The 10,815-nt window shown below is 37.4% G+C and overlaps 1 pseudogene; it reads left to right on the top strand.

Moving 5' to 3' along the window:
• Nucleotides 1-9,624: 9,624 nt before the first annotated feature.
• LOC123248182 lies at nucleotides 9,625-10,324 on the top strand (annotated as a pseudogene).
• Nucleotides 10,325-10,815: the final 491 nt, after the last annotated feature.

Here is a 10,815-nt window from a genome sequence, read left to right as displayed (position 1 = left end):
CACTTCTTGCCTGGGTCTGTTAGTTAGGGAAAACAATCGAATATCTAGGCTAAAACTGTTTTTGGAAATTCCCAGTTTCAAATTGGATGGGGGTAACTGAGACAAAATTAGGTAAGCTACCATTGAGATTCCCCATAATTTTTATCTGAGTCCATGACAGTCCAGACAGCACCCATAGCTATATTAATGAAACCATAAGACATAACTGAATTATAGCTTAATTGAAGGACAGCTCAGAGCTTCTCCTTAGGTTAGTAAATAAAGGAGTTGGAGACATCAGCCCCTCAGGGCAGCAAAAACATCATCCAATAGGAAACATGGTCATTGCACCCTGCAGTGCTCATGTGAAGCATGAACAAATAAACAAAACGCAGAGAAGTTCATTACAGTGTGTGTACCAACACCCCTTGTATAAGATGAAAGAGCAGAAAAATTCTGTGAAAGACTTGACAATATCATCTAAACAAAGTCAGAAGCTATCTTGAAACTTAGTGATTCCACTGTTAAATTAGATCTGGGAGTCAGAGAAGATGGGTGGTAAAATATATTGGAAAATATGGTTTTGGTAATAGAACACAAAGGCCCATTGATAACTCGAAATCCTTATGCTTTATATACTGTGCTCTTTCTTGGTGCTAGATGTAGTAAGTACAGAATCATATCATCGAGAAATGAAGTTGATTGTATTGTAACAGTGAGGAAATGACTAGCTGATGATATAGGTGACATCAAAGCCGCAGTCAGCATACAATCAAGCTCCTGACTGGTTAAACAAGGGTGGAATTCCTCCTTCCCCCTAAATTAGGAGAAATGATAAAAAAGGAGAAAGCATTATTTACAAATAACACCTCAAACCTGATTCTGAAGAATGGGATATGGATAAGTGTTCTTATTTTGTAAGTATAAGATTCCCAGAATTCACAGCACTAGGTGTTTTTGGGAAAGTGGGACTAAGAAAGCAGTAGACTTAGTCAGTCAATAAACATTTATTAAACATCCCAACTATAAATCAAATACTGTGTTAAGTGCTAGCGGCACAAATAAGAAACAGAAAGGCAATCATTGCCCTCAAGGAATTTATAATCTAAGGTGGTGGGGAGATGGCATGTAAAAAGAAGCTGAAAAGGGATGGTAGAGTGCAGAAGGATACACAATAGAGGGGCATGATATTCATGGAGTCAAAACTAAGCAAGAGCAGCTCGAGGTAAATGGAGACTTGGCTGGAAATTCTGAGCCTCCTTTAGCAGGATGCTTTAGAAGGAGATTTTGACCCCATCCTCCAAAAAGAGGGAAGAGACAACTGAGAGTACTGAAGAGGTATGGAGTACCAAAATGGGAGCCATCTCCACCTTATTCTAGGGGAAGTATGGTGCTCATGGACTTGAAACCAGAGAAGTTGGTGGAACTTCTTCATGAGCAGGCATTCGGAACCACTGTGTGTGTGTGTGTGTGTGTGTGTGTGTGTGTGTGTGTGTGTGTGTGTGTTTTGTATATCCCTTTGGCAATCTGATGAAGCCTCTGGACCCCTTTCAAAATAATTTTTTAAAAGTTCATTTAAGAAAATGGTCAATTTCAGTTATCATAAAAAAACAAAGATATAATTCTACCCCATCCAAGCTCGTAGACCCCTGATCTATGGGTTAAGAAGGTTAAGAAGCCTCCATTTTGAGGAAGAGAAACATATGGGGAAGGAATAGTATCCCTTATTTGTTTTCCTACTTAGCACTTATATCTAGAAAGATTATGAGAGCTACCAATTACAGATCTCTATTCCTCCTAGAGATGTTCCCTCTCCCCCTTTGATACAAAGCAGAGGGGAGTAGCTGAGCAATAAGATATTCTGAAGTCAGAATATCACCAGTGGCTATTTATTAATGCTTTGCTGAATTCCCCATCCATTTAAATTTCTGTTTACTTCACCCTTTCTGCTCTGGTTCATCATCTCCAATACATAAAACAATTTTATCATGATAATATTGGTTATGATTATTGGGAAGGTCTAGAGACTGGGGAGGTAAAACTGCTCTGGCATAAACCCAAGAGGGCATCCAGTGTTTGGTTCAGTGGAGAAGTCAGCCTTGGCAGTTGACCAGTAAACTGCCCTTCCAATGAGGAAGCAAGAGAATAAAACCAAAGAGGTTTAATTTACAATCAAATCTGAATTTCCCCTGGACTACATATTTACATTTATTATTCTTTAATGGACTTAGCAGACCAGGAGAATAAGAGGGCTAGAGTAGAGGAATTGTACTACATAGGCTGTTCTGAGTTCTTTGGAACACAATCCTTTACCACAAGTAAAAAAATTCACCCATCTTCCTGGCAGTGTGTACAAAACTCTTCTCAGTAGGTCTAATATGTTATGATAAGAGCAAAGATAACAACCCGATTGTCACCACTTCTAAGGCTACTCAGTATAAAACAGTCATTACGAGGAGGAGAGGATAGCTAGGTAGCCCAGTGGTTAGAGTGCCATGCCTGTAGTCAGGAAGACTTCTCTTCCTGAGTTGAAATCTGGGCTCAGACACTTACTAGTTGTGTGACCCTGGGCAAATCAATTAACCTTGTTTGACTCAGTTTCTTGTTCTGTAAAATGAGCTGAAGAAGATAAGCCACTCTAGTATCAATGCCAAAAAAAAAAACCTCAAGTGGGTTCATGAAAAGTTAGACATGACCACAAAGACTGAACAATAGGGGCAACAACAACAATATAATGAGGATGTCAGAAGAATATAGGTACTTCCTGAGCTGCAAAACAGTTTCTTGCTTTCCTTGCTAAATGGAAATATATAGCAGTCAAGGCCATCATTAGTTTAGAATAAAAGGGGCAGCTGGATAGCTCAGTGGATTGAGAGCCAGGCCTAGAGACTGGAGGTCCTCGTTTCAAATCCGGCCTCAGACACTTCCCAGCTGTGTGACCCTGGGCAAGTCACTTGACCCCCATTGCCCACCCTTACCACTCTTCCACCTATAAGTCAATACACAGAAGGTAAGGGTTTAAAATAAATAAAAAAAAAGTTTAGAATAAAAGTTCATTGAAAAGCATTATGGGGGAAGGTGAGGGATATTATGAGCAATTTTAGTGTATAAAAGTAAAAAAATAATGGAAAGGAAAATGAACTTACAAAAACAGTTGCAGGAAACAACTCAATGATCTAGATCATTTCTAGAAAAAATGGGACAATAAGTAAGCAAGAAATGGAACCATTACAATAGCACCTCTATAATAATCCATTATCATCATCAATGAACATTGGAAACACATTTGGTCTACCATATGAGTTCCCAATTGTTCTACATGTAGAAGTGGACATGACATTTAGTAAGATGAAATCTGGAAGAATAACCAGAAATGACCAAAAAATTTGATACTTTGATGGATCTGTGATTTCAAGAATATGGGTACTCCATTTAGTGATAAAGATTTGATTCCATCCATATCCTTTTATTCTGTGCTATACATACATACGTAGTAAATTGATGGTAGGTGTCATGATTTTAAAAGGTTTTAGTAATTGAAGTTTGAGATATTTCAAAGATCCTCAAAGAGTGGAAACACGAATTATACCATTGTTCTTTCCTTCCTTCTCCTCCCAAAAGGTGTCTGAGAAGATATCAGCAACTGAGTCAAAAGCCAGCTTTTTAATCTCTATAAATTCTTTACAGCAATGGTATCAGCATAATTGAAAGGGATTCTTGGCAAAAAACATGAGAATGGAATGGGCAGGTTTTCACAAATGACTTTCTTTTGTAAGCCATATCTTCATAGTCACACAGCTGACTTAGAGATGTAAAGAATATAAGATACTGCTGTACTTGTTTGTTGATTTAAAAAAAAATCGATTCTGTGAACCAAAGCAGAACCTTTGGCACTCTCTTCGAAGGTTAAGATCATAAAAGATTGTAAGAGACATGGAACCACTGAGATAATTTTGTTCATTGATCCTCTGAGTATCAGTTTCCATTAAAACAAAAAATGGGGAGATGAGCGCTGGCCAGTGGTGTTCCCCATTGTCATTGAAGATGTCCTACACATGTTTACACAATGTTTACACATTGCAGATGTGTAAAGTACACACCAGAATAGTACTTCCTTAAACTAGTCTGTCAACTTTTTATTAAAAATGTATTCCAAACTTTGTTTTAGTACAATTAATTTTCCTTGTAATCCTATGCATTCTATTTCATGTATTTTAGAACATCATTTTGAGAAGGGATCCATAGATTTCACCAGACTATTAAAGGAGTTCATGTGACAAAAATGATTAAGAATGCCTTTTTTAGGTGAAGATTTTCTCCAGATGTATCGAGCTTATTGCATTCCACTTCTGAAGACAAAAGGATCTTCTCAGTGAAACTGATATTCACTCAGCAAAGATGAGGCTTGAAAAATCTATGTAAGAAAAGCTAAATACATAAGACTTGGTTATTGTCAAGATTAAGATATAATTGAATATATGACAGCAAAGGGAAGTAATAAATGTTGGAGAGGATGTGGCAAAATTGAGATATTAATGCATTGTTTGTGGAATTGTGAATTGATCCAACCATTCTGGAAGGCAATTTGGAACTATGTCCAAAGGGTGTTAATAGACTACCTACCCTTTGATCCATCCATTCCACTGCTGGGTTTATACCCCCAAGAGATAATAAGGAAAAAGACTTGTACAAAAATATTTATAGCTGCACTCTTTGTGGTGGCAAAAAATTGGAAAATGAGGGGGTGCCTATTGACTGGTGATGGAATACTATTGTGCTGAAAAGAATAATGAACTGGAGGGATTCCATGTGAACTGGAATGACCTCCAGGAATGGATGCAGAGTAAAAGGAGAAGAGCCAGAAGAACATTGTACACAGACAGATACACTGTGGTAAAGTCGAATGTAATGGACTTTTCTACTAGCAGCAATGCAATGATATAGGACAATTCTGAGGGACTTATGAGAAAGAATGCTATCCACATCCAAAGAAAGATCTGTGAGAGTAGAAACACAGAAGAAAAACAACTACTTGATCAGATGGGTCAATGGGGATATGATTGAGGATGTAAACTCTAAGCAATCATTCTGGTGCAAATATCAATAATATGACAATAAGTCTTGATCAATGACACATGTAAAATCCAGTTCATTGGCTATAGGAGGAAGTATGGGGAGGGTAGAGAAAGAACATGAATCATGTAGCCATGGAAAAATATTCTAAATTAATTAATTAAACTTTAAAAATATAACCAGATAGTCCAATCATTGGGTTAAACTATCAGTAAATCTCTCTTGGACAGCTGGGCCAAGATTTAAAGAGGAAGACAGAATTAGGTTAGGTTGCATTTGTAAATTATATAGCACTTTTGGTTATCCCAATTGGGATAGACCTTTTTTGGTCATTACTTTTTACCTAATGATGGAATATAGCTCTGAATCATTGAATATAATGACTTCAGAAGGTTAAAAGTTGCATGAGACCTGAAAGGTAATAGAAAGATATGTGGAGGGTGTAAAAATGTTGTAGTATATCATGAGAGGTGGCATAAAATACATTGGATCATAGGACTTGAAAGTTGGAAGAGAACTTAGAAGTTAGCCCTTTAATTAAAAAAAATTGTTTATATCTTTTGTTTTTACACTTTCAGTTTTCAATATATCTCTCCTGATTTCTCTCTCTCCAGAGACAAAATGGAAAAAAAAGAAAAAAATATTAAATCAAAATAAGTTCTTTGCTATTTATGTTTTTGGATATACGAAATCTTTCTATTTTTGATTCATTCCTAGCAGAAGAACCTTCTCATTTTATAGATGAGTAGATTGAGGCCCCAATAAGATTGACTTGTTTATGGTCAGAAAGGTAGTAAGTGGTAGAGCTGGCTGGCATTCAGGCTCTTCTGGACTCCAGATTGAATGCTTTTCTCCACTACAACACACACATCTCAACAAGGACATGTATTTGGTAGGAAAAGGAGATGGGCCAGTTATATTGTGAGAAAAGGAGACAACAGACTGACCATATGAGTGCCGTAGAACTATCCACAAAATATTAAATGACTCAAATGAAGTTTTCTAATGCATTGGGTGAATTCTTTGTGGAGGAATTATGGGAAGATGTGGAGGAGAATGACAGAGGATGGAAAGATATGGATTGGTTGAAATGAGCATTCCTGACTATAGTACACATATTGATAGCATACGAGGGGCTGCATAATTCATACACCAAACATTGGGTCAGAAATGTGAACACATGTTGTGAGATAACTGGGGCAAATATTATTATCCTCATTTTATAGACAGGAAACTGATGCTGCTAGAAAAGTTAGATTACTTGTGCAAGATCATATAATTAATAAGCAGCAGAGTGAATATTCAAGGCCTTTCTATTACACCACACTTCAGATTAAGAATGTAAAAAACTGAGTGAGAGGACTTTAACAAAGATTAATTTTGAAAAACCAGGAAACAACCAACTCTATATTTATTGAGTTACATCTTGAAAAATGTTCAGTGACGAGCCATTTAGAAATTTCCTTGTGATTGCTCTTTGCCAATAAAACTCAGGGATTTTAGTTGTAGGAATATATTTTCTTACATCCTTTCATGACTAAATTGAGTAATAATGACAAAGAACTGTTTTAGGTAATGAATAGTGATGTACACCAACATTCAAAGACATGATAGTTTTTAGAGTTTGCAGTTTTAGATCTCTATCAACACTAGAAAGGCATAAAATGTGTTAAGAAACACTGGGTTGATTTCTTTAGGCTTTAAAAGGTGCCAGTGGACTTAATTTAACACGACTATACTCCTAAAGTTTTGGAACAATTATTCCAGAGACTTTGTACATAATTCCAACTACTGTTCACAGTTCTTGCAAGTAGACCTGACATACATTTTTATCAGCTTGGGAACAAAGTATTTTTTAATAAATCTTGAATAAAATGATTCCAGCAAACTTTTAAGTTCAAAGTTTGTTTTTGTGTGGTTTGAAGGGATTTGGTTACTCTTTTGAGGTGTTTTAAGTAGAAGACTTCATTTTTCAAAAATGAAATTCTGTGGATGATTGTCCATAGGGAAACAAAACACTTTAGTTATAATAATAATAAAAACAGCAGCTGAACTCATTTTTTTTTACAATGCACAGTTAGATCAGCAGAGTATTATATATATATATGTATATATATATATATATATATATAGTTGGGTTCGTTTGGTCTCTAGATCATGGAGGGATATTTCTGTTCTGCTAACAGATCTAGATGTTTGGGGTCAGGCCACAGGAAAGTGACCTGGATGTTCTTATTGCTTAGTAACCTCAATGGCTTTCTCTTATTTCCAATGTAGTGATATCATTTACAGAATGTACAAAAAGTGAAAAATTCTTGAGACCACGTTTCCCATTTTGTTTTGGAATCCAGTGTATTTTGTGTACATTCACATTGGTGCAATAATTATGTTAACTTATATTTTGATTTTTAGTGTAGTTGTGATTTGATTGATGTGGGATGTCTCCAGTGGACATCTATCTCATCTCTTCATATTTGTATCTTCAATAAATCCATCAACGACATCTATGGGATGTCCCAAAAGTCTTAGTGAAGTTTTCAGCTCAGTTCAGTTATTTTCATAGGCATGTCTGACTCTTTGTGACCCCATTTGGGGTTTTCTTGGCCAAGGATATTGGAATGGTTTGAAATTTCTTACTCCAGCTCTTTTTATAGATAAGGATGCAAATAGGATGGCAAACAGGCAAACAGGATGAAGTGACCTGTCCAATTTTCTACAACTAGTAAGTATCCGAGGCTGGATTTAAATTCAAGTCTTCTTGATTCCAAGCCTGGTGCATTATCCATTGAACCACTTAGCTGCCTTTGAAATGTTCTGCTACGAAAATTTAAAGTAGCATGAAGACTTTCGGTATGCTTCATATTTATTAAACACCTACTGTGCGCCAGGCATTTTGCTAGTCACTGGGGATGTTAGTACAAGGAATGAAACAATCTTATTTGTAAGGAGCTTAAGATCTAATGGAAAACAACAAGCACATCTAAAAATGTACATAACACAATACATACAAAGTAGTGAAATATAAGGTAGTTTTAGAGGGAGAGTACCTCCAGCTGGCATCAGAAAAGGCTTCATGGAACTATGTCTTAAAGGAAGAAAGAGGCTGTATGAGGCAGAGGTGAGGAGGGAATGCATTTCAGGGACGTGAGATGGATAGTACCAGAGGTACCGGGATGGGAGATGGAGTGTTGTGTGTGAGAAACAGAAAGAAGGACAATTTGCAAGATTGTGCAGTGCAGAACCAGTACTAATGTCCAGCAAGGCTAGAAAAGAAAGGTTGGAGTTGAATTGTGGAGAGCTTTAAAGCTAAACAAAGAAATTTATATTTTATCCTAGAGTCAATAGGAATCTACCAGAGCTGACTGAGTAGGGGAATCACATGGTCCCATTTATTTATTTTTTAGCCTTTACCTTCCATCTTAGAATCAATACTGCATATGGGTTCTGAGGCAGAAAAATGGTAAGAGCTCTAAGATGCAGAAATGAGTAGTCATATTTCTGGGGGTGCAAGTTGGCAGTTGGTAGGCAATGAGGATTAAGTGACTTTCCCGGGTCACACAGCTAGGAAGTGTCTGAGGTCAAATTCGAATCCATGATCTGCCATCTCTGGACCCGGCACTCAATCTATTGAGTCACTTAGCTGCCTCCATCACATTTATTTTTAAGTAAAATTATTTTGGCAGTAGTGTGTAGGATGCATGAAGCTAGGGAGAGATTTGAGGTAGAATGACCAATTAAGAGGTTTTTCCAATAATCTAGATGGGCCAGAATTAAGGTAGTTGTTCTGTGAGGGTAGAGGAGGTCACATATGAGAGACAGCCATATCTTCCCATAAATCCCACATGAAACAACTACCCAAAAAATGAGAGATTTTTTCTCTAGATCTTTTGACATTTTATGGATGTTATAGCGGAACCTGGTCTGCCCATCTAATACTCCTTGACTTCACTACATGAATATGGTCACCACATTGACTTTTCCAATCATACAGTTTTTAGATGATATCCGATGCCACTTTTTGCAAGTAGATTGTCATCATTATATATTGCAATCAATCAATTATACCCATCATGCCTCTTCCTCACTGCCTTTCTTTTTGGTAACCTATAATTTTGAATCTTGATTAAGGTGGTCTTTAATTTGCATCCTTAGAGTACTGGCAATCTATGAACTAAACCTGTGGTTTCATTGGTATGGGGAACAAATATCCAATGCCAATATAGATCTGTAGATTAGCACTTTCATTGTAATTTATAATTTTTAGAGAGGTGCTGAAAGGTTAAGTAATATGCTCAGGGTCTCACAACCAATATGTCTTAGAGACAGGACTTGAATGCCAGGTTTTTCTGACTTTAAGGCCAGTCTCTGTACTGCTTCTCATCAATAGAATATTTATGTTTAAGATGGGGTGTGTGTGTGTGTGTGTGTGTGTGTGTTAGGAAGCACTATGGAATATTGAAAGTATTGAGCAGTAGCTGTGAACTCTTCTACCCAGCATGCACATGCCTCCTCTCTGCCTCTAGGTACAACTCTCTTTCTTAAGGGTTTAAACTTGCAATTTCAAAACTCACCATGAATGATGATATGGCTGCCTTTGTTGTTGACAATGGCTCAGGAATGTGCAAAGCTGGTCTTGTAGGAGATGATGCTTCTCAGGCTGTCTTTCCTTCCATTGTTGGGCTCCTTGGGCATCAAGGAGTGATGGTGGGTATGGTCCAAAAAAAAACTATGTGGAGGATGAGGTCCCAAGCAAGAGAGCTATTCTGACCCTGAGGTAGCCCACTGAATATGGTATCGTCACTAACTGGTATGAAATGGAGGTCTGACTGTATGTTTTCTATAGTGAGCTCTGTATGGCCCCTGCAGAGCACCCTGTCCTGCTCACAGAACCCCCCAACCACAATCCCAAAGCCAGTAAATAAAAGATGACAGAGATTATATCTAATATTTTCAACATCCCAGCCACCCAGGCTGTGCTGTCCCTGTATACCTTTGATGGTACCACTGGTGTTATGATGTTGTGACCACACCGTGTCCATCTGTGAAGGTTATACCTTTCCCCATGACATCTTCTTTCTGGATCTAGCTGGCTGTGATCTGACAGACCACCCCATGAAGATCCTGACAGAAAGGTTTCAGTGTCACGAATGAGAGGGAAATCAGGTGTGATGTCAAGGAGAAATGGTTTTGCAAAGCACTAGATTTCAAGCAGGAGATGGTCACTAATATGTTGTCTCTTTTCAAATTTGTGCCTTCTTCTAATTTATTGTAGACTTTTGACTTTTGTTCCAAATTGTCTATAGTTTTACACAAACAGATAATTCATAAATGACTCCCAAGTCAGCAACAATCATTTTCTGTCAGTTAAGAAATAATCAATTTCATCTTTTGTGTGATGTTTAGTGTTCCTCATTTCTAATACTTCTGTCTCTTTTTATGAAGAATATACTAATGGCATTCAAGCACAAGTTTTTTTGTCTCAATCCACATTCCTTTTATTTTTTAATTCTGAGTCGTATTTCAGAATAAAAAGAAGTCATAAATGCTACCCTACCAAAAAATGTCTTCCAAGCATTTAGGACAGCATTGGTGAATCTTTTAGAGACTGCATGCCCACACTGCACCTTCAAACTGCCTGTAAGCCCCCTGCCCCCCAAATTACTGCAGACAACAGAGGGTGGAAGTGTTTGCATTGGTCTTCTGGGCAGAGAGGTGGAGCATGTGAAAATTGTCCTCAGGCAAGGTGGAGAAGGGGAACAGAGC

This window comes from Gracilinanus agilis, chromosome 1 (genome assembly GCF_016433145.1).
Source record: "Gracilinanus agilis isolate LMUSP501 chromosome 1, AgileGrace, whole genome shotgun sequence".
NCBI classification, from domain to species: domain Eukaryota; kingdom Metazoa; phylum Chordata; class Mammalia; order Didelphimorphia; family Didelphidae; genus Gracilinanus; species Gracilinanus agilis.
The sequence above is the reverse complement of the archived record's forward strand: the minus strand, read 5'-3'. Positions and strand labels throughout refer to the sequence as shown.